Source organism: Andrena cerasifolii, chromosome 4 (genome assembly GCF_050908995.1).
Source record: "Andrena cerasifolii isolate SP2316 chromosome 4, iyAndCera1_principal, whole genome shotgun sequence".
Classification (NCBI taxonomy): Eukaryota; Metazoa; Arthropoda; class Insecta; order Hymenoptera; family Andrenidae; genus Andrena; species Andrena cerasifolii.
Window position 1 is genome coordinate 7,071,269 of NC_135121.1, and position 21,741 is coordinate 7,093,009.

The window sequence follows — 21,741 nt, forward strand, 5'->3', positions numbered from 1 at the left end:
AATAATCGACGGCGCCTCGTGTGATTGTTAAATTGTGAAAGATGATTGAATATTCATTGCATTGGCGAAAAATCGCTTCATTTCATTGAAGTATTCCACGGTAATAACGTGGCACGGATTTCCTCCCCATTGGAAATCCCTGATTCGAATTCGACGCGTGGTTAGCGATCGACTCGTAATGGTAATGATGATTGGAGCAAAATGGAAGTGCATAATAAATGGCACCTGAAATTAACGGGCTCTAATTACTTATGATCTCGCGTTCATTAACTGATTACCATTCGATAAAATGATGAATATTTACTAATACGACGATGGATTACCGCGGTGTTGAGGTACTTTACTAGAATTTTCAATTAGCTCGTTGAACGGTTCTCTCCCCGCGGAATCACTGTGCTCAGAGTTGCAGCGCGCGCGGAATACCCTAACGCAGCCGTCACAAAGGGATCGGCGCTGTAGTTTTCTCGGCCGAACCTGTATTTCGTGGAGAATCCATTGTTCGTCCTCGGGGAGCGACGCGTCCTCGTCCCCGAATTAATTTATTCACGCAACGCGCGGGACATCAATATCGATATTGCTTTCGCAGATTCCTCTCTCGCGGCACGTTTTTTCGCGACAATTCAGAGCACGTTCCAACATTTCCAGAAACGTGAAACGAAAAAAAAAAAGAGAGAAGAAGAAGACCATCGATCGCGTCGTGCGCGGAGACGTTGATTCGCCCGCGTTTAGGAATCCCGTTCGATGTTCAGGGAACCAAACATAATGCTAGATTAAATCCGATGGAGCATATTATACGAAGATTGAGGGATTTATTTAGGGATTTGCAGTAATTAAATCCACGCGTGATCAATTTCAGTTCAAAGAATTACCAAATATCGAGCCCAGCTGATGGACATTTCAGAGCTTCGGTTATCACGAAATTTTATATCGAAAATCCATGGCGATTTCGCTCTGATAAATTTGGCCGCGTGGAGGGAGGACAGAGGGATCATTCATTTTCGTAAATATTCCTGTCGAGGCGAGGAAATGCAGTCGCGCAGGTGGTGACCTTCTCGTGGATCGGGCGGGTCCCGCATTCAGGGTCTCGTAGGTGTGTCCTTTCTTTCCTCGTCAGCCTCGTCGACGCGATAAGATTGTCCTAGCGTGTCGAGAGACCCACTTTTCGATTCCGTTGGCTTGGATAGAGAGGCCGTCACGAAGATTCCCATCCGTGAAAGGAATACGGGCCGGATTCGCGTGTAATGGAATTCACTCGGAGCAAAGGGACGCGGTCGCCTTTGCTTCCACGCGAAACGCCTGGCAGTCGCTATTTTCCCCCTTTTTTTTTGCAAAGCCTACCTTCGGCATGCTTTATTGATATTAAATGGGAAAATGTTATACGCCCGACACGTGTGTGCATTCCGGAACGCGAGAGTGTACGCCTGCCTGCCAATTCACGTGGGCATGCAGAGCGTTGCAGGGTGATGGGTTTATTTAAGTCTAATCGAGGTTATTGCTTTTTGTAGGAATTAGTGAATTCACTGTTTACGAGTGAAATATCCAAGTTACAGTTGGTAAACTGTGGGGGGTTGTCAGGTGCCCCAGTTTTGCAAGAAAAATCCAGCAAGGGGTTATTCGAAAATCAAATGCTAATATTGTGTTTAACATTCAAGTAGTCCTCTTACAAGGAACACTATTCAATTGATGATGGAATGGCGCAGATTGTTTTATATAGATCGAAAGTATATGTCACAAAGGTCACAAAAATGAAAGCTAAAGGTGCTCCCAAAAGCTGGTTTGACCTTGAAAAATCCACAAAGGTGGAACCGGGGAAAGAAGAAAAATGAGGGAAAGAGAATGACAAATCCGTGTGTTCATATTTAATTATCTCTATTATATGAAAATACGTGTAGGATTCTTTTTGTAATTTAAGCTAACTCACAGGGATCGCAAGATAAAGAACCAGTTTATTAATATGATGGAAAAAAAATATAATAGAATAAAGTAAAATATGCACAATGGTTCATGCTTCGGAGGCTTTCGATCGACGACTGTCTACGCACGCCACCGTCGACGCCGATCGCCTCTTGTCGTCGTTGCGATCTTCTTTTTCTTTCACCATGGGCTTCTCGACTCACTCATCTCAATCGCTCGATCCTTCATACATTATAGTAAATGAATGATAATAGATTAATGATGGATAGTAATTAGAAAAAAATAATGATAATAAATGATGATACTAATGAAATCACAACAGTGGGTAGTATTAACAATTACATTCATGATAATCTTGTCGACAAGAAAGTTTAAAAAAGTGATTGAAGCAATAATAAATTTCACAGTGACTGCAACGAGCGAACACTGTTTCTTTCCTACCTTGATCAACGAGACAGTCTAAACATGTCACTGACATCATTAGTATTATCATTTATTATCATTAATTTTTTCTAATTATTATCTATCATTAATGAATTATCAATCATTTACTATAATGTATTTTCATATAATAGAGATATTTAAATTTGAACAGACAGATTTGTAATTCTCTTTCCCTCATTTTTCTTTTTTCCCCTGTTCCACCTTTGTTGATTTTTCAAGGTCAGACCAGCTGTTGGGAGCATCTTTAATTTACATTTTTGTGACCTTTGTGATATACACTTTCGATCTCTATAAAGAAATCTGCGCGATTCCATCATCAATTGAATAGCGTTCCTTGTTAGTGGCGTCATGTTTGTAACCTTCGTAGCGTGAACTCTGAATGTGTGTCTGACCACTCACTGGGCGTTTCTACTCGAACAGGCGAGGGCGGATTGGAAAAGGTTTCTCCCATAGAATTTTGCCCGGTGACAGGATTTACGATACCAGGCAGGGGGTTCCTCTATCCCCCATGGCTGAACGTTAACGATGCCTGTTTATTATCGTCAACGTTTCCTCTCGCGATTGTTCCCAAGAGTACCTAGCACAGAACCTTGCCTATCATAACTTCTTTTATCCCCTGTTGCCCCACTAATTACATGGAGAAGCTCGCGAAGAAAGAACTAAAAGCAATATTCTGTCGTAAACTTATTCTCCGCTTATTGTTGCGGGTTCACGGCATCCCACTAATTAGTCAGCGCGGTTGGAAGTGAAACACGAATAAAGAACACCAAGCTCAGACTTCCCATTAAATCCTGCCCGAAATTTCAAAGCGGAAGCCATCCTCTAAGCGCAAATCATTTAATCCCCCGTTGCAATATCCATTACGAATCAGGTAGGTTTCTGAACAGTTCTTCCCAGAAAGTTGCGTGTGACATCTCGATGGGTTCGACGGTGAATTATGCCAGGAATACCTCTCCTAACACTCGGGGGGGGGAAGCCAGCAGAGCAAGCCAGTTTAATATTTGACGGGGAAACACGGGACCGACGCGGGGCGCGTGTACGTCGTGTATCGTGCGCTCGCGGATATGCAAATCTCGTTGCCTCGTGTTGCGTAATAGTACGCCGGGAGTGGGGGGCGATAAGTCTCATAACCAATCAGCCGGATTAGATTATAATCCGTCCTTCGGTATCGTTTAAGTAAATCCAGCCCGGCGATGAATTGGATTCCTCCTTGAATCCAATCGCGTCGACGGGGATGATCCGACGATGGAAGTCGAATCGCGCGAAATTCATCCCGTTTGTACAGGCTGCGCTCCGAGAGAAGACTCTGGAAATAGGAATCCTAATCTGTCCCAGGATGAAACACGATTCGGCGATAACGGGATGGAACTTGTCGTCCTCTTTTTTTTTTCTGCACCTCCTAAGGTTTACTCCATTGAATTTTACCCCTTAGGGAATCCTGGTTGAGTACCTAATGGTATTCGTTGCGGCAAGGATCTCTGTTAAATTCGCGTTTCTTTCTCGATCGTAGAAGGCACTTCTGTTTAATTGGGTCCGATGTTGTTGCGCTGTTGTTACGAGTCGAAATTGTTATTTACCGCGAAGGTAGGGGGGACGTGCGTTGGTTAAATAGCGACGCTGCGGAATGTCTGGTCGCTGCAAGAGCCGGCCGGGGCTACAGTTGCCAGGACTGAAATTAGGACGATGAAAGCGCCTTACTCGCCGGCGGTTCTTTAAAAATTGTTTGCCCGGAGTTAGAGAAGTTTCGAGTAGTTTCCATACACAGCGGGTACCCCGGCCAACCATCGAGACGACTCTATACCGGCGAAAACGCTTCGAACTTGAAGGAAAATTGCTTTTTCTTCGACCGAAGGGCCCTGGCTTGGGGAGATTGACTAAAAGTTGTTTACAGTTTATCGCTCGGGCAAGAAAGATTTTCCCTGGGTTCTCCCGACGTGCCTGGCCGACGAGGCGAGATGAAAATTTCGGAGGCATCGGAGCAGGAAATGGAGCCGGCGTGATGTAGCTAGGGGCGCAGAAAAGAAGAAGAACAGCTGTCCGAATTAAATGAGATTTCAAATTACGTAGCAGTAGTGGAAGACTGATTGTGAGTTCCAATTTCAGTTTTCCCCCGTAATTTTCCCGCGTTCGCGCGAGCGATAATTAACGGGAAGAATGATGGGTCCGACGGTATTAGTCCGAAATGAATTGAGGCGAAATGGAGACACTTCTGGTCGTTGGACCTGCAGAAGCACGGGATATCGGCAAGTAGGATTTACGGTGAAAAGCTGCTCTTCGTTTTATTACGTGTTTCGAACGCGCGGCAACCGTGAAGTGTAAATTCAAAGTGAAACATTTGCTTCCCGAATATCCTCGTAAAAAGCGAGCTCGTTCACGCTGCTCCCGTTCATCCTGGCCGACGCGAGCCATCGGAACGAGTTTCCTTGACACAATCTGAGCATCGCGCGGTGAAACATAGCCTCTGTGTTTGCAGTTCGCCGTTTGCAACAAGTAACTTATGCAGCGACTGCAAACGTTGCAGATCTATGCGATTGCAACCCCAAAACGAACGGCCCACCGAAATGTGCGCGTGAAAAAGCTACGCGATCGATACCCGCGAGGCGTAGTTTTACCTCAGAGATGAAGAGAAACTAGAAATAAATACCTCGCAAGTGATAGGACACAGGCAGGTGAGAAGAACAGATCGATAGCCGGTTAGGCAAGGGAAATAGGTCATGCTTTGGTCAGACAAGGGTGTATAATCCCCGGGTACATGGCCAGACAAGTGGAATAACTCGCTATATGGCCAGATAAGTGGAATAACGCGGGAATACACGGTCAAAATAAGTAGTACGAGCCGGTACGTATCCAGACAAGTAATACCGGCACGGTACATGGCCAGGAAAAGTAGCGTGGTCCTGAAATATGGTCATGGCAGTGGTATAGCCCCGGTGTATAGTCAGACAGAGCAGCGCGCCTGGTAATTTCAGTGTGTACTATACGTCGCGCGGAAAGTAGTATAACCTAGTATATAATCAGACGAGCGGGGCATCCTCGTATATTGATCGAACGATGGGAAGTAAAACAATTTCTGTAATTCTTGCGAAGTCTCCTATGCAAGAGCAGACAGAATTTCCACGAACCATGCACTGTCGAATTGCATTCGACAAATTTGGGAGAATTGATCCAACGATCTTCTGCGCACGACTGCGAACCCTCTTCCACTTCTGGGGGTGAAGGAAGCTCGGTTTCGATATTAACATAGTTGCTGATCGGGACTAACAAAGGCCCCGGTCCAACCAGCTCTCCTCCTTGAATTCTTGATCTTCGAAAGGCGATTCTCGAGGAGACGAGGGTGGGAAACGAGTACCTGCATCGCGCGCCCCAAATTGCTGACAGCGAGACTCCTCTTTGCGGTCGCCCGCGATGGACGTCCCCGACGCTCGTATCTTTGTTCGCCTGCAGCTCGCCAATAGGATGCCGGCCTAGATTCCAGCGGGCTGTCCCGATAGCTTTGCAGCCCGTGGACCGTGGATGGGTCCAGGGGAAACTCATCAGCAAGGGCGGCAAGTTTTGCGCAAGTTTTGATGGATTCGTAGGTCGAGGCACGTGGACGGCTGCAAACTCGAGAGCTCGCGGGGTCCAACGGAAATACTGCATTCTGCGGGTGGGAAGCCGGTTACTTCAACTAGCTCACTTCGTGAATACTTTATACGGGGGACCTTAATGCGCTGGCGTGGAGCTGGAATTGTTCCGAGATTCCTATCTTCCGCACTTCGTCTAACTGTCACTGTGCCGCGCTGTAATGGAAGCTTGCCCTGAACACCAGAAAGGATGGGGGACTATAACGGACACTCGACGCGGGGCAACAATAACCCGTAATTGGGGTAAACGTTTCTTCGTCGAGGTAACTCATTAACGAACGGGATTCGGAGGGGTAACAGCATTAAGCCGTTATTTCATTGATCGCTGCAGCCAGGTGCAGTCGAATAATGCGATTCCTCGAGCTTGGTTTACTACTTCCTCCTCTCCAATGGTTAAAATTCGCATCGCGACACCCGCGGCACCCGTTCGATCGCCAGCTTTCTATTTCTTCCCTTCCCTCCCCGGCATAATCCCGTCTTCGGGTGTCGATTAGCAGCCGTGGAACTCGACTCTGACCCAGTAAGCTCCTCGGAATAATCGAGGAGGAGGATGAGGGAGTAAGGAACGAGCAGTCGAAACCAATTATATCCTCCTCTCTGCCCACCCCTAGAACGAAGCAATTCGATAGGGCCATCGTCACGTTTTCGAGGGGCGTTTCACGCTGATTTTCGAGCCACCGGATCCGGACACCCTCCGCCGCCGGAAGTTGAGGGCAGAACGGATTATCTCTATCGACGTGGTCCAGATACGTGTCTTCGGTCAATGTTTAGAGTGGAGGCTGCCGATCCCTTTTACGGGTCCATCGATTGTAGCCTTTCCATCCCCTCCCGAGGCTCCATTACCCGTTCATTCCATGGCGTTATTGGCTTGGCACGGAGTCCCAGGCTGCCTCGTCACGTGGCTCTGGAAAAACTTATTCGATGGAGGGCACGATCGTGTTTAGGATGCAGCGACTGGTGCACTGACTCTCAGCCATTCTCACGCTGAATTCCGTCTGTGTCATCTGTGATACTTTCAGGGGAATCAAGCGTTTCTTCGGTGCAATTGTTGGTTAATTAATCCACGCGGTACATCTCCACGTTTACAGAACCTATTCTACCTTGTTGCATTTCACCTGCTGATGATACACGCTCCGCGCAACGTCTGCGATCCAGGAAACAGTGTAACGCTACATCGAAGGTTCGTTCCCCGTTCGTTACAGCCCCATTGTTGTCTTAACGAAAGGGTGTTCTAATTATATACCGTCATCGTTACACCCGATTATTCTCCACGTTCCTTTACCGCCGTTCCCTCTACTTTAGCACCTGACAGCCCGAGTCATCGAATTATTCCCCGCCCTCTATGTTTTCGTTCGAACGCCAGGCTGCGCGCGAAGCGCGGAATAAACAGCTTCTTTCCGCAGCTCCAGGGTCCTTCCCGGTGGATCTCGCGCGTGCCTGTGACGCGCGGAGACAAGAGCAGCTTATAATTGTGGCTGGAATTTCGTGGAACGCGCAAGAACGTCTGCGATCAGAATTTCCACTGACGTTTCAGTTATTGCATTCCGCGCGCCGCGAAATAAATCGTAGCCGGGTAAAACCGAGGCAATTAACTGTATCTGTTTCCCTGTTCCACATTTCGCGGGGCGACGTGATTATTTAGCGCGCACCACTCGACGGCAAGAACGCGAATCTGTCTGTGTTTGTCGCGAAATATAGCAGCAACTCCGGTTAGGTTGCAGCGAGTCGTCGCTACCTTCCGTAATGCTTTTATTCCACTGGAGCGTTGCGCGTCGCCCATTTCGCGCTGTTGATTGAACGGGGAAAGTTCCGCTGCGATCTTGAGCTACTCAATCCTCTTTTTAACGATGGAGTAGCTGACGAACGCTAGAAGACTGCCGATTAGAAGAGAGGGTAAGAGAATTAGGAGATTAGAGGCTAAAGGATTGAGGAAGAAAATGCGGTTGATGGAAAAGAGAAAGGAAGAACGACGGCTTCATCGACGAGCGCTGCCTCGAAAATCAAGTTCCCAAGTCCTGCTCGCGCAGTCCCGTCGCGTTCAAGATCGATTTCCTCCACTGATCGTATCCGAAACAGACTCGAAAAACGTGCCCTGGATGCACAGGTGCACGCACGCTCGTAACCAAACTCTCGATCCTCTGTGGACCATCGGGCCGCCGAGCGCCGGTAATCTCGTCAACTTTTGTAAAGCATCAGCTTTTCTTCGCGCGGGGAATAAGGAAGAATAGCTTGAAATCCGTGGATTCGATCGAGTAAATTTGCCGCGCTCGCGCGCGTCTGGTTGCGCTGTCGATAGCGACGCGAGCCGTGTTCCCGACTGAAATACTATTAAAAGTTGGCGGAAAAGGAGCGGGAGAGGGAGAATCCAGATCAATTACCCTTTTCGGGGGAACAATTCGGCTTTCCAGGGGCTGGGGTAGGGAAAACTTCAGGGGCAGGGGGGAAGGTGTGGATTTCATCCGACGAGGAACTTTCGACGGAGCAAATGGAAGCCATTCGCTTGGCGCGAATCAGATATTTTATCTTCAACGTTATAATCCCATATAAAATGCTCTGGATCGATTCGACAGCAGATTTAATATTAGCGGGGAATTCGAAGACGCGTGACTGTTGGAGTCTTGTATAAGTAGACTCTTTCATTGGGATTAAGTGGGAGGACGTATGAAGTGGAGATTTCTTGTGACAGAACGGAGGCGAGAGGATAGTCTTCGCTCAGTGAGGAAGAATATCAGAGTACGTAACAATGTGTAGGTTTCAGTTGTGTGCTGCACAAGTTAAAGCAAGGATCGGCGGGCTTAAGCTACGCTGATAGAGGGGGAAACACCTACAGGAGCGGTGGTTATGTGTGCGTGACTAGGGTTGTCACTCTTTTATCAAGAAAATAATGTAAATTTGCTTTCGTTGAGTATAGAGAAAAGTACGCTCGAAAAAACTAAAAGTAGGTAGGGCAGACCGGGGCGAATCGGATCACTTTGTGTTTGACGGTAAAAAAATACTAGTCAAACGTTAAGAAACTAATTTTTTATTATATATTCGTGACCAGTACACCTTCGGCTTTAAGATTAATAATAGAAAATAAAATTGTAGCGGACTGTAGGCCGGGAGAAAGTTTTATTTATTTCTTAGGCCTAAAACGGTCGGTTGCTCGAGTGCCTACTGCGGGTGGTCGAGCTGGAGGGCTAGGGCAATAAAATGATGGTTGCCAGAGCCCTGGCGAAGTGTTAAGGACAGCGTGTCCTCTTCCGCAACCTTGGGGCGCGTGGGAAATTTGTTTTCCCCGTCCGGGAATTTTCGGGCGTTCGTTAAAACGCCAAGGAGAAGATACAGAACCTCACGGGACTCCGTACCGAACGCTTCGTGTCCGTTAAACTTCTTATTCTGTATTCACCTTGGTTAATTGTTGAATATACGTTGTTATTGTTATGTATATATGTTGACTCGTTTTTTACATTCACACCCCGGTATCCAAAAAATCAAACTTAAAAATGTTTCTTCTGTAAACAAAAAACCAAAAAGGTAGAAATATCCGATTCGCCCCGAAACTTAGGACGAATCGGATAACCCTTAAATTTCTGAAAAAAACTGAAATTTTCATAATAAAAGCTTTAGAATCAACTTAAACAAATCTAATTTAATGACAGTGAAGTCAGTCAAAAATGTTTGAAACTAAAGTTTATTGGTGCAATAAGCGCTACAAACTTCCTTTAACAAAACTTCGAAAAGAGTTAAAAAAAAATATATAACTGATGAAAAAAAACTCTTTTCAAAATTTTGTTAACGCAAGTTTGTAGCACTTATTGCACCATTAAACTTTTGTTTGAAACATTTTGTTCTGTCTGTTGTACTTTGAGAGTTATACGGGAAAAAGTGGAAGTGCCAATTTGACTTTGCGGTTAGTTTTCACCTCCTTAAAGGGCGATAGGGCCCAAATGAAGGACATCGTTGATCTTGTTTCGAATCACTCTAAAAACCCACAAAGTTGCGTTCCAATCCACGAGTCCGGGTTCGCGGTGTTCCCTTGTCAGTCCGCCACTTCGCATTCATGGCAGAGAAGACTTTCCCAGCAAATGCTGAGGTGGCAGGATCAGACAGAAAATAAGAACGTTACGTTTCGTGGAACACCATCTTGTGAAATAAAATATTTTCGCATAATTTATTGTCATTCAAAAGTACGATTACGTACAATAACTTAAGATACTTTATTTTAAACTGCGGGTGACAGCTCCATGCGTGACTGACGCAGGCGCAGTTCATCGCACACATCACCACCGCCTCTATAGGTATTTCCCCCTCCATCAGCGGTAGCTTAAGCCCGCCGATCCCTGAGTTACACGAGTATGCTCTAAAAGATTCTTATCGGATTACATATGGAAGCTGAAGTTCCAAGCAGTGGGATGCAAAGCGTATTTATTCAAGTAATTATCTCCGTCGGAAGTGGAACGCGCACGACAGAGCCGTAATTCCCTTAATCCCCTTAATCGTTACTGTCTCAGTAGTCTTTAACATCCTGGCTAATTTTTATTCCAATCGGCCCAGGTAGACGCGCGCGTGTACGTACGTTTTTCCCGAGAGTTTGCTCGCATCCATTAAGGGGCGAGATTACGAGAACAAGCACGCGGGGAGGAACATCTTAAGCGTCATTGTTTTCCTGCGAAAAACAGTCTCCAACGTGGGAGATCTTAATCTAGTTTAATCCCGGCGGCCTCTTCGAACCTGGTAAACTCTTAGCTCGATTGTTTCAGAACGGGGGGGATAAAGGTGTTATCGTGACCTTTAAAGCGATCAGGCGTGGGTGCAACACCGATGCACTCATTTCCCCCTGCAAAATGGTATTGCGACGACGCGAGAGGTCTCGATGCTTTTGTCGACGTAGGAGCACAAATAGCAGAGGGAAGAGGGAGCAGAACCCTACCCCATCGTGTACACCTACAAATCTACTCCCCGATACGTCAGACTGTACGGGAAAAATTCGGGGAAAACAGAGAGCGTCGAGGCTGCCTCGCTGTTGTTGATCGAACACAGTCACCGAGTGGAGTAATCAAGCACATCCCCGAGCAGACACGTCCGATCGCCTCTACCCCCTGGTCAATTGCAGGGGTTTACCCAGAGCGTCCAATAAAGGTGCTGCCTTAGAGCGAATTTACACAGTCGCGTGTGGACCTGCGAGTCGTTCGGTTGTTTTAACTGGGAGAGCTCTCGGCGCCGGCAGCAAGAAGAATCATAGTGTGCCGCGTCGATATTGGAAGCATTCCCAATAGGAATCGCGCCGGGCAGAGAGGGAGAGCGGAACGTTTGCCACGGTTATGTTCGGCCGCGGTTGCAGTCCATATCGAGGGAAATTTACATTTCCACTGAATATCAACAGCCGGAGAGCACGTGTGCCATTGGTCGCGTCGAATCGCTCCTAAAAGCGGGCTATTTTCGTTACTTAGCCGTCGCCCCGGCCCCCTCTCGACGTCTCGCCATAGAGGTTTTCATGCACGCCGGCGGACCATTGAAAAATCCACGAGCAATATTCGGCAAAGTTGACAAGGGACGGCTGCGAGGCCGAGGAAAAATTCTCGAATACGTGGAAATTATTTGGAACGGTTCTGCGCTGTGGAAATACATAGTCAGTGCACAGTGCAAACTATAACAGGGGCTGAATACATAGATGACACATGGTACTAACTCAATCCCCTTTCGGAGAGCGGGAGGCATTATTCGGCGCACATTCGTGGTCGTTTGATTAAATTCTTCGTCGCGGCGCGTCGAGCGTGTACAACAATACGCCCGACAGAAATTTCGCCGGAGTATTTCCCCCGGTTTGCCGAAAACCGAGCTGCGGCCTCTCTTTCCTTGCTGAGGGGATCCATTTCAGAAGACAAATGGCGTCTGCCTCTCGAAATGCACGTATTCCTGGCTGCTGGACGTTTCGCCCCCTCCCGCGCCCCTTTCTTTTCACGCCACTCCCCTCTATTGGATCGCGAAGCTTCGAACCGGCTATGAAGCTTATTCGTGGGTTATACCGCTTGTCTCGCTGAGCCCCGGGACTGCTCCGCTTGCTTCGCTGGTCCCGGGGTCTACGTTCGCCCGAAGAATTTCTGGCTCGCACTACTTGCTCGAACATCTTTCCGATTATTCTCTCGCGTCGCACTGTATTACGCGCTATAACGACTCTACCTAGTCGCAGCGCTTTGCCGCGCGAGTGCCTCGAAGCTGCAGGAACGCGGTTGTCAGATAATCCGCTATTGGAAGTGGTAGTATCGACCCGGCCGCGAAATTTATTCGTCGACTGAAAAGCTCCCTGCCAACTTCGTTCCGCCGATGTATTTAGCCCACGTCCGGCTAAATACGTTTCACCTTTTATCGAATTCAGGGCCGGAACGCCGGCCGAAACAGGGGGAGGAAAGTTCCTCCCCTCTTCTTGCTCCACTCTCTCCCTCGATGGTATCGTTAACCGCGGCGTGCACGCCTCGTTTCATCGGGGTGAAAGACCCCTCGGCCGGTTAAAGGGATATTGAATCCTGCGGCTCTGGCCCGGAAGGGAAGGAAACAGCCGAAAGGGCGGCCAACCCCTTCGCGGGGCCTCGAACTTTGCCGCAAAACCCTCCGCGAGTACCGGATAACGCTCGGCTCGGCCTTCTCTCTCAATTCTTTCTTTCTGTCTTCCTCCGCAAGCTAGAATAAATTGCGCCATTGCGGCGATACTCGGAGGGCAAGGGGGAGGTGGGAATGTCGAATCGAGGACACGGAAGAGTCTGTTGGAAACCATTGCTCTAAGAGCAAAGGAAATTTGCCGAAGTGTCCTTTCGAGCCTTTGAACCTCCGGCTTTCTTCTTTCCTTTACCAGCTCCTCGAGCGAAAATGTCGTCTGGAGCAACGACTTTACACTCTCCTCGAATAATATCGCGGAGTTGTCTGAGGAAATATCGGGGATGATGGCGGCCTAACAAAAATATGAATATACGCCGGGAAGCTTGGTCCGCGGAGAGATGTACGTGAATGTGCTCGAAGGTCTCCTGCACCGACGCGCCAATGGAGCATGCATCATTCGTGTAACGATCACCGCTCCTCGAAGCACCGAGGGGTGAGCGACGATCAAAAAATTCTGCTAAAGGGATCGAGGCTATTTTGTCTCTCGCCGAGTCGCTGCTCCCCCCTTCGAGCCAGCCGGGCATCGATCGGACGAAAGCGACAATTCCTAGCGACAAATGGCGTCTTGTACCGAAGTTCCACAGCTTCCAGTGGGGAGGTTCGTTCTCGCGGAATCTCCACTTACCGTCTACTTTTTCCCCTCGTGCTCCACCGACCGTCCGTCGAAACTCCGAAGAAATAACTTTAATTCACTTCTCGAGCTGGGGAATCTATTAAAGCGAGATCTCCGATCGTCCTTTCACAAGAACGTTTGTCCTCGCGACGGTGATTCCTCTTCTTTCCTTTTTTTTTTTTATACGCCCCTCCTTTATGCTTTCTCGGCTTTGAGCTTCGCCGTGACTCGAAGTTTTATGCCGATCGTTCCGCGGAAATAGATTCCTTCGAGTCCCGAAGCGAACCTGCATGTTTCGGGGGGGTGGCCGGGTGTATTCCGAAATTTCGCGATGAAGCACTGTATGAAATACGGCGCGGCGATTTCCACCCACCCCCTCGGCTTGTGATTTCGCCTGGAATCCCCTCAGTCGATCGTTACGTCGATATCGGAATGACTATCGGAATGATATCGGCGCCGGTATTCCCAACAGAAATCACGGCTTGAACGCCCGGTGATATTCAGTCCGCGTGCTCCATGAAAAATTCGTGAAACGCATTCGTATCTCTCCTCCTATCCCGGCCGAGAAAGCAATCTGCGCTCGAAAAAAAGTAGTCTCGAGACAATATTCTTCTTCGCTCTCGGAATCTTTTTTCTTCCATGCCGATCTTCATCGAGCAATTGCTGACGAGTATCGATCAAGCTACGTTACGATGCTTCACGACCAGCAACCCTGCTCTCGTTTAGTTCCCTTCGGCTGCACTTTCTCCAGAACGGAGTAACTACTGTGCCCTTGCATTGTCGTCGATTACTTTACCCTTATCCCACTGTTCCTTGGCCTTTCACGCACCGTGCACAGAGCCACCATACTGCGAAGTTTAACCAAAATTCATGCCCCACGGGACCAGACCTCTGCGAAACGTCTTCCTTTCCCCCGTTTAAAACTCGCCGGCCGGATTCATCAAAAGCTTCTTTGCCCGTTTTCTCGTTTGACAGACGTCGGTGTATCGGGCTGGAATCTACAAGCTCCGACTGCAATTCCACCCCTTCCCCTGCCCTCTTCGTCGCCAGTCTTCGTCTCGCCGGTTTCTTTTTGTCCGCGAAGGAAACGATCGGGCCACAGTCGACGCGCGGCACAGGCTAAAGGACTTCTCAATTTAAATCTCTCAAGTGCGCAGCGCTTAACGCCTCCCTTCTCGCTCTGCCTCCGCGAGGCAGTACGCAGAAGCGGGCAGCCAGGCACGCTGTGTGCGTCCGATGTCTTGCTACCTGCTCCGTTTGTACTTGGACAAGCGGCGGATCACAAAGGGATGCGTGGCACAGAGGGAGCCGCGCAGAAGGAGTTTCAGAGAAACGTTCGCGCAACTTAGATGCCAAAGGTATGCGCCCACAAAGGGCGCCGTCGGCGTAAACTCGCGACAAAGGTCACTAGCAGCGATCGGAATCTTGGGGAAATTAATCTAGCCGCGTCTCCTCTAATTACTTTGCCGCTGCGGCGAGCACATGTTCCCGACAATAGAGGAACTTGAATAACTGTTGTTAAACCTGTGGTTACAATACTTGTCTGATCAAGCACGGACCTCTGTAACCTGCCTGATCAGACCTACCCTCTACGCCATTCACAGGATCAGGATCGAGTAATACTACCCGTTCCGCAGTGGGGAAATTTTGCGATTTTGTGGCCAAAACTACAGAAATGTGAGCCAAGCGACGGCTTCCGAATTCGCGGTGCCGAGTCTGCGACGATCGACAAAAGAACGCGACCATCGGCGGACGGGAACTGGAGTCCCAGAGAGTCGCTCGCACGGAGCAGCATGCATGAGCCACCAATAAAATGTACTCATTTACTGTTTCTACCTTACACACCACCAGCCGCCGTAGCCGTGATGGAAAACACCGGTTCTCGTTGGATCACCGAAGTTAAGCATCACGGGGCGGTGTACTGGGGAAAGATGGGAGGCGACCACCTTTCTCCCGGTGCGCTGCCGCTGCTGGGACCCGAAGGAGAGAGGAGGGAACAAAAAAAATGGGACTATAGTTCCGTTGGGCAATATAAACAAAAATACTTGAAACGCCATCCTGTGTAAAAACACAGGAAAAACAAAAACACAAACACACACACCTTACACACCGAACTCTCTTTCCTTCAACCCTTCTATAGAAATGAAACTTTGTAATTTTACGAATTTAATACGAATGTCAATTGAAGAACTATATCCATTTTCGTGGACAAAACCTGAAAACTTATTTTTAATATATATATTTCGGTACTGTTACGTTCTTATATATATGAGAAACTAAATTATCCGAAAAATATTGTAGCAATTAAAAAATTGCGAACGATAAAAATTTTTTTATTATTTACATTTATACAATTTTTTCTTTGTTAGAGAATGCCTCTGCTACAGTGCAGCAGGACATAGCAGAATGGGTATCGCTTCTGACGACAAACAAACATACAAAATACAAACAATCAGAGGATCGAAGCTGAATAAAATCGTTTAAAAAAGAATAAAAAGGTTTGTAATGTATGACATGTGAACCAGTCTCGGTCACAGTTATGTCGATAGTGTTTAAAAAAATGCATATAATTACAAGATTAGCAACTATTAGCAATTAATAATTGTATTTATAGAATGAAAATAGTCCAATGTAAAATAGGAATGTATTGAAAATTGATTCTTATATGAAAAGGTTATTTCTAAAACACTACTTTAAAAATTGTATAAATTAAGTATTAAAAACCGAAACACAATTATTTCGAGGACAAAAATATATCTTTTGCACCTCCAGGAATTGAATCCATGCCTTGAAATTATATTCAGATCTTTCTATAACACAATATAAACGTTTGAAGCAACTTGAAAATCTGGATTAATTCTTTGCGATAATTCTAACCTCACACGAACATAAACATTTGCGAGTCTATTCGAGCTTTGTATTAAAACATTTAACAGTAAAATTGGTGGCATTTGATACTCATTTTTTTGCCGATTCCCTCTCTAGTTTCAAGCAGACCGTTCAGAAAGCCTTGGTTCTTGATGGCATTATTTAGAGTGACCCAGACCTACACTCCAGACCTACGCCTGACCGGCACGCCGAACTCTTTATACTCCTTATATATATATTTTCACTCGTTTTTTTGCTGATTCCAACACAGTGTTTGTTCCTATATTGTCTGTGCAAATTACTGTACTGCACATACTTGTTGGAATGGGCTTGCCCCGTAAAATAATTATATTATCATTATTATTATATATTAGTTCTTCAATTGACATTTGCATTTATTTCGTCGAACTGAAAAATTTCTTTTTGCAGTTTTGGTCATAAAATCGCGAGATTTCCCTACTGTGCGTCCAACCGAACACCTGTATCACCATTTTAATCGAACCATGGCACAGGATGTCCCTAAATCCCGACGAGACTCTGGTTTACACCACTAGTCGCAGCCCGTCAAATCTCAATCCCCCGGGGAGCGCCAATCCACCGTCTCTCGTTGGAAATCTAATTATCACCGCTCGCGTCTGTGCTTGCTGGGAGCAACGGGCGGAAATTGCAAGGGCCACGCCTCATTGACCAGCGCGTTAGCGGAGCGTTCCCCCGAAAAATTCTCGGCGGTCTAGCGTGCGCCGGAAACCCTCAGGTATTGCGGCGTCCGGTCCCGGCGTACGTGGGCCCGGAAACGACAGGTCGCAAAGGAGGGGTGGGTTCGTGGAAAATAGCGGAAAAAGAGGAGCAAGGCCGACGGGGCAACTGGCAATTTCCACAGGATCCAGACGGAAGAAAGGGGCGCGGGGGGAAGGAGGACGTTAATTGGCGTTCATCTGGAAAAGGTTTACCAACGGCGACTGACTACGACTCCGGGGGGGTAGCACGGGAGCCAGAGGGACAGGGGATGATCGCGAGAAATGGTCGGCCGAAGGGGGATGGGAGAGCTAATTATCCCGCGAGAAAAATTCCTCGAGGCGCGAGCACGGAGAACGATACGGCGCAACCAGGTCCCAACGTTCCCCAGCATCTCCATAACTCTTCAACGGGATTGTTAATTGGATTTTTTCCCTTCCCACGGACCCACGGCGTCGTTTCATTATAACCTGCCCTCCTGCTTCGCCCTTTCGCGTTTAACCCTACCCCGGTCGCCTCACCTAGGAATTGTTTCGCCCTATTTGACCGGCGTTCCTCCTCTTTCTTACGCAGCGTCCCAAGGTCTGCCTCGTCTCTCATTGGTCCTCCTCGCCGCCTCTCCTCCGGCTCTCTCGTCTTGACCTATTTGTCTGCCGTTGCCGCAGTTTTTCCTCTCCCTCTCCTGCCCCGGCCGCATCCAAGCCACGGTTCCACTTGATAGTGGTTTCCCCCGACTATTTCCTTTTAACAGCCGCTCTTTTTCGCTCCTTTTATTTATCTCCTCCCTCCAGACCGACCGCTGTCGCTGCTCCTCCACTTCCTGCGCTTTTATTTCCCGTGTCCCGAACGTACTGACGCTTTCTCGGGGCGTCGTTATTTCCTCCTGCCACCACCCCCGGCTGCCCCGTCGCCGCGCAGAAACGTTAAGTGGAATACAGTGACGACGTTCAGCCGGAAGCTCGTCAGGGACTCGAGCAAGAGCGTCGGGTAAGGTGAGCCGAGGAACAGCAGTGAAACTTTTACCGGCGGTTCGCACCTCCTCGTTATGTTCGTCTCCTCGAATGTCCTGTCGGCGTTTCTCCTGCTGGGGGTCTTAAAGAGGAGGCACCCCCTCGGCCGTGCGTCTGAGAATTATCCAGGCTGTTATGCCGGCAATAGGCGTTAGTTGTAATCGTCTCGCGAGCATGCGCGTCTTGGGAGATGTTAACGAAAAAGAGGGACGCTCTTGCTGCGATGCTTGACTATTTATTTCTCATTTTACGGACGGTCGCGATCCCGTCGGTAGGGCCGAAGCGATTAAGTAAAAGCTCGCGTTTATTTATCGCGCGATACGTCGCGCTGATCGCAGCGAAAATGCGTATTACCGCGTGATCCTCGATACTCGTTTATTACCCGCGATCATTTTAAGCAATAATTTTCAGCGTGATTCGGAGCGAGCCGCGACGGCGTCGATGGGAAAAATTATAATCAGAAGCAACGGTGATCCAACGGGGCTTATCCAGGATAAAACCCTGCCAGCCGATTGTTTTTACATTTGATTACTCGTGCTCGCGTCGAGCGAGCATTTTAATATCCAAATGGACGCCCGTCGCGATATATTTCCCCTTCGTAATTCACCCAAGCGGGACCATAAATATCGCGTTCACTTTTAATGATCATCGGAGCAGGACGAGCCGCGCCAGCTTCGCCTCCCCCTCGAAAAAAATGGCGTCATCACGTTCGACGCAATCCGTCCGTGCATTTTTGTGATTTCATTTTTATGGCGCACGTTACAATTGGGCTCTGTAGCGCCGGGTTCCATACAAAGAGGCCTCCTTCGTTACGCGAATAGCATGTTGCAAAGTTCGCGATCTGCGATGAATGAAAAATTACGCAACAGTAGATAACTGCTATTTTTTTTCCCACATTTCACGCTGATGTGGCAGAAGATTAATTGACCCGTTCCGGTTTGCATGGAAAAACGGAAATGTGACGTGCGTGGGCGTGGAAGGCCGAGTGAAACTGAAAAATCCCGGCGGATGGAGATACAAAGTAACAGCGCGCATTTCACGACCGACATGTTGATGAATATTTAAATGAGAAATGGGAAGCTTTGGGCCGTGCTAGAGATCAGCTGTTGTGGCCAAAATGTCGCCTTTATATTTAGAGGGTGTAAGTCACCGACGAAACATTGTCACACTCCGTGCGGTTTTTACGCCACACGAGTTCACTGGTTGATGACGATTGGAATGTGATAGGTTGAGTGATATCAAACACATACACTACAGCGCGTAAGAATGAATAATAACATAACGATATATTTTAATCACTATTGATGGAAATAAGTAACAGACGAGGTTGTGTTACAGTAATCTCACGCGATTGTAAAGTCCAGAAAGTAGGGGAGACCGGGGCAAAGTGGGAGGAAAAATGTTTGAAGTCGAATAAAATTTTTCCCTTTCAATAAAAATGTGTGAAAATAGATTTATAATATAATTTGAACGTTACTATTGATAAATGACGAATATCAATACTTAAAATAAACTTAAAGTATATTAAAATTCAACTTGAAAAGAAAATGCAAAATCGACCAATTTACCCCATATATGGGGTAAAGTGAGCTACTCTCTGGGGTAAAGTGAGCAGAAATAAAATACGTGTTTTAATAAAGGATGTAATTATAAAATCAACTTTATTAGAACTTTTAAACTATTTAAACTATTTTTTTTTAAATATATTTCATTAATACAAGCTTAATGTTAATAATTTCTACTTTGTAACTTTGTACTTTGTGTTACTAACCTAAACTCATTTTCTTCTGAAAATGTGTTTTTAAAGGAACTTTGTTTACAGTCTAACATATTATTAAATAAAACAAATACATACATAATTTTTAATAAAATACGTCACTCACATCACTCGCGCATCTTTTCTTTGCAGCTCAGTTTACCCCGGTCACTTTGCCCCGAATGTGTACTCAGTGGAAAATTAATTATTTAATAATGTTAGGATTAATGTTTTCTCAAACGCGTGTACATGTATGTTTATAAGCTTGTTATAAACACGCAGAAAAAAATGGAGTTAGAATAACACATTTAAGACTCATTTATCCAAAAAGCTAAATTGAAAAAAAAACAATTGGAAGTCTCTAAAACTTCATTTTAATTTTTTAAATGAATTTCCATTTTTCGATACCCGAATGTGCATAATTATCATTGTCGTATTACATACATTTATTACGTCGCCAAAATTTGTAAATATATTCTATTGTTAAAGAACAAATTAAGGAAGCTCATTTTACCCCGGGGTTCACTTTGCCCCGGTCTCCCCTATAACGGTTTGTCGATGCTGATGGTAAGAGAGTTTTGTTTGATCTGATTTTTCAAAGTGACTGATTTCTCTCTGGCGCTGCGAAGATTCCGAAACCCTTGCGGGGGTGTGTCTTAACTCGGAGGTGATCTAAATGATTGCTCATTGCTTAAACTGATTTGGCTGAAACGACGAAAAGTGACTGGGAAGGGGCAAGTGTGGTTTCGGAGAAACCGAACCGATCAGCGCGACGTCGTACCGTCTATTTATTATTATTAACATCTGGAAAAGCGTAATCTCGACTCGGTCTAAGAGCCCTATTCCACCTACGCCGCTCGTAAATTCGTAGTCCCAAAGTATTAGGCCCCGACTGACAGACCCAGTGTCTGCCACGTGCGGACTGACAACGCGCAGAGCCCAATACGATCCGCTTGGAGTTTGACAATAACATCTGTTGGAGTCCAACGAGTCTCAGTGTTAGGACTAAGGGGCTGCGTTTCTCTTTTTCTGGAGAAGAGGGGCGAAGGGTCTTGACCGGGGCATAAGGTGACGACCGTAGCCAGTCTGAAAATTGTGACCAAACCGTGCAGATCGCGTTCCGTCTCTTAAAGTTTCTTTTTTCTTGTATACTTTTATATATAACCAACTAACATTAATACGTGGACACACTGTGTATTGTCTATCTATACAATAAACCATAGTTGTGTTTATAGTGTGACATTTATTTTCAACCTCTGCGGAGTAATTTCCAACAACATCGTATCGCTCAACATCAGCGTTTACGCAGGCAGCTAGTGTAAGTCGCGAGACTATTTCCCGTAAGTGGTACAGGTCAGCCGTTCGCGGGTTAAGTAGTACAGGTCAAGGCCTTGTTCTCCAAACAGTATAAACACGACGCATGTGACTCCGGTAGGGAAGCATTTTTGCCCGATACAGAGCATACGCGGTTTAACATTATTCTACATCAAAATGCCGGAGGAGAATTCGCGTAATTTGCTGGAGGGTGCGTCGAAAAATTTCGCCGTCGCTGCGGCTTCCCCTTTGTGAATTCCTCCCGGATAAATCGCGCTGCCGCGAGGAGGGGCCGTTAAAACCTTCGAGCACGGAGATCCGCCCGACCAGATAAAACACATGCAGTCCCTGGAGAATGCTCAGTACGCGGGCCATGCCAGTACAGTATTCCGCCGACGCTTTCCAGCTGACATAGTTCACATCTTGATGTATATTTCCTCGTTCTGTGTCATTGCCTGTGCTTCGCGGAAACGCTTGAAAAACGCCTGCCCTTAGCCAGGCACCGGGCCGATAGCGGTCTGAAACTATTTTCCGGAGGCATCTCTAGCTGGGCAGGCTGAAAAGGAATCCAAACTGCGGAGCTCGCGTAAACACGGGCCCAGGTTGCATCATAAATTTCCTAAACAGCGAGAACAAGGCTCGCAGCATGGAATTCTCGATAGATTTATGCTGTAGGCTCGGGACCCCGGCTGTACGAGCACGATAAACGTTTTATAGACCCGATATCGACGACGAGAAGCTGGGGCGCGTGGATTTTTCGTGGCTCCCCAATGCAAGCGCCACTGTTTCCGCGGAGGGTGTATAGATTTCGTTACTGTGTACCAGAGG

General features: G+C 47.1%; 1 protein-coding gene across 1 annotated transcript in view; it reads right to left on the bottom strand.

Moving 5' to 3' along the window:
- LOC143367712 (neural cell adhesion molecule 2) overlaps nucleotides 1-21,741 on the bottom strand; it is a 258,269-nt gene that overhangs the window by 48,843 nt on the left and 187,685 nt on the right. The gene's annotated exons all lie outside the window — the stretch shown is intronic.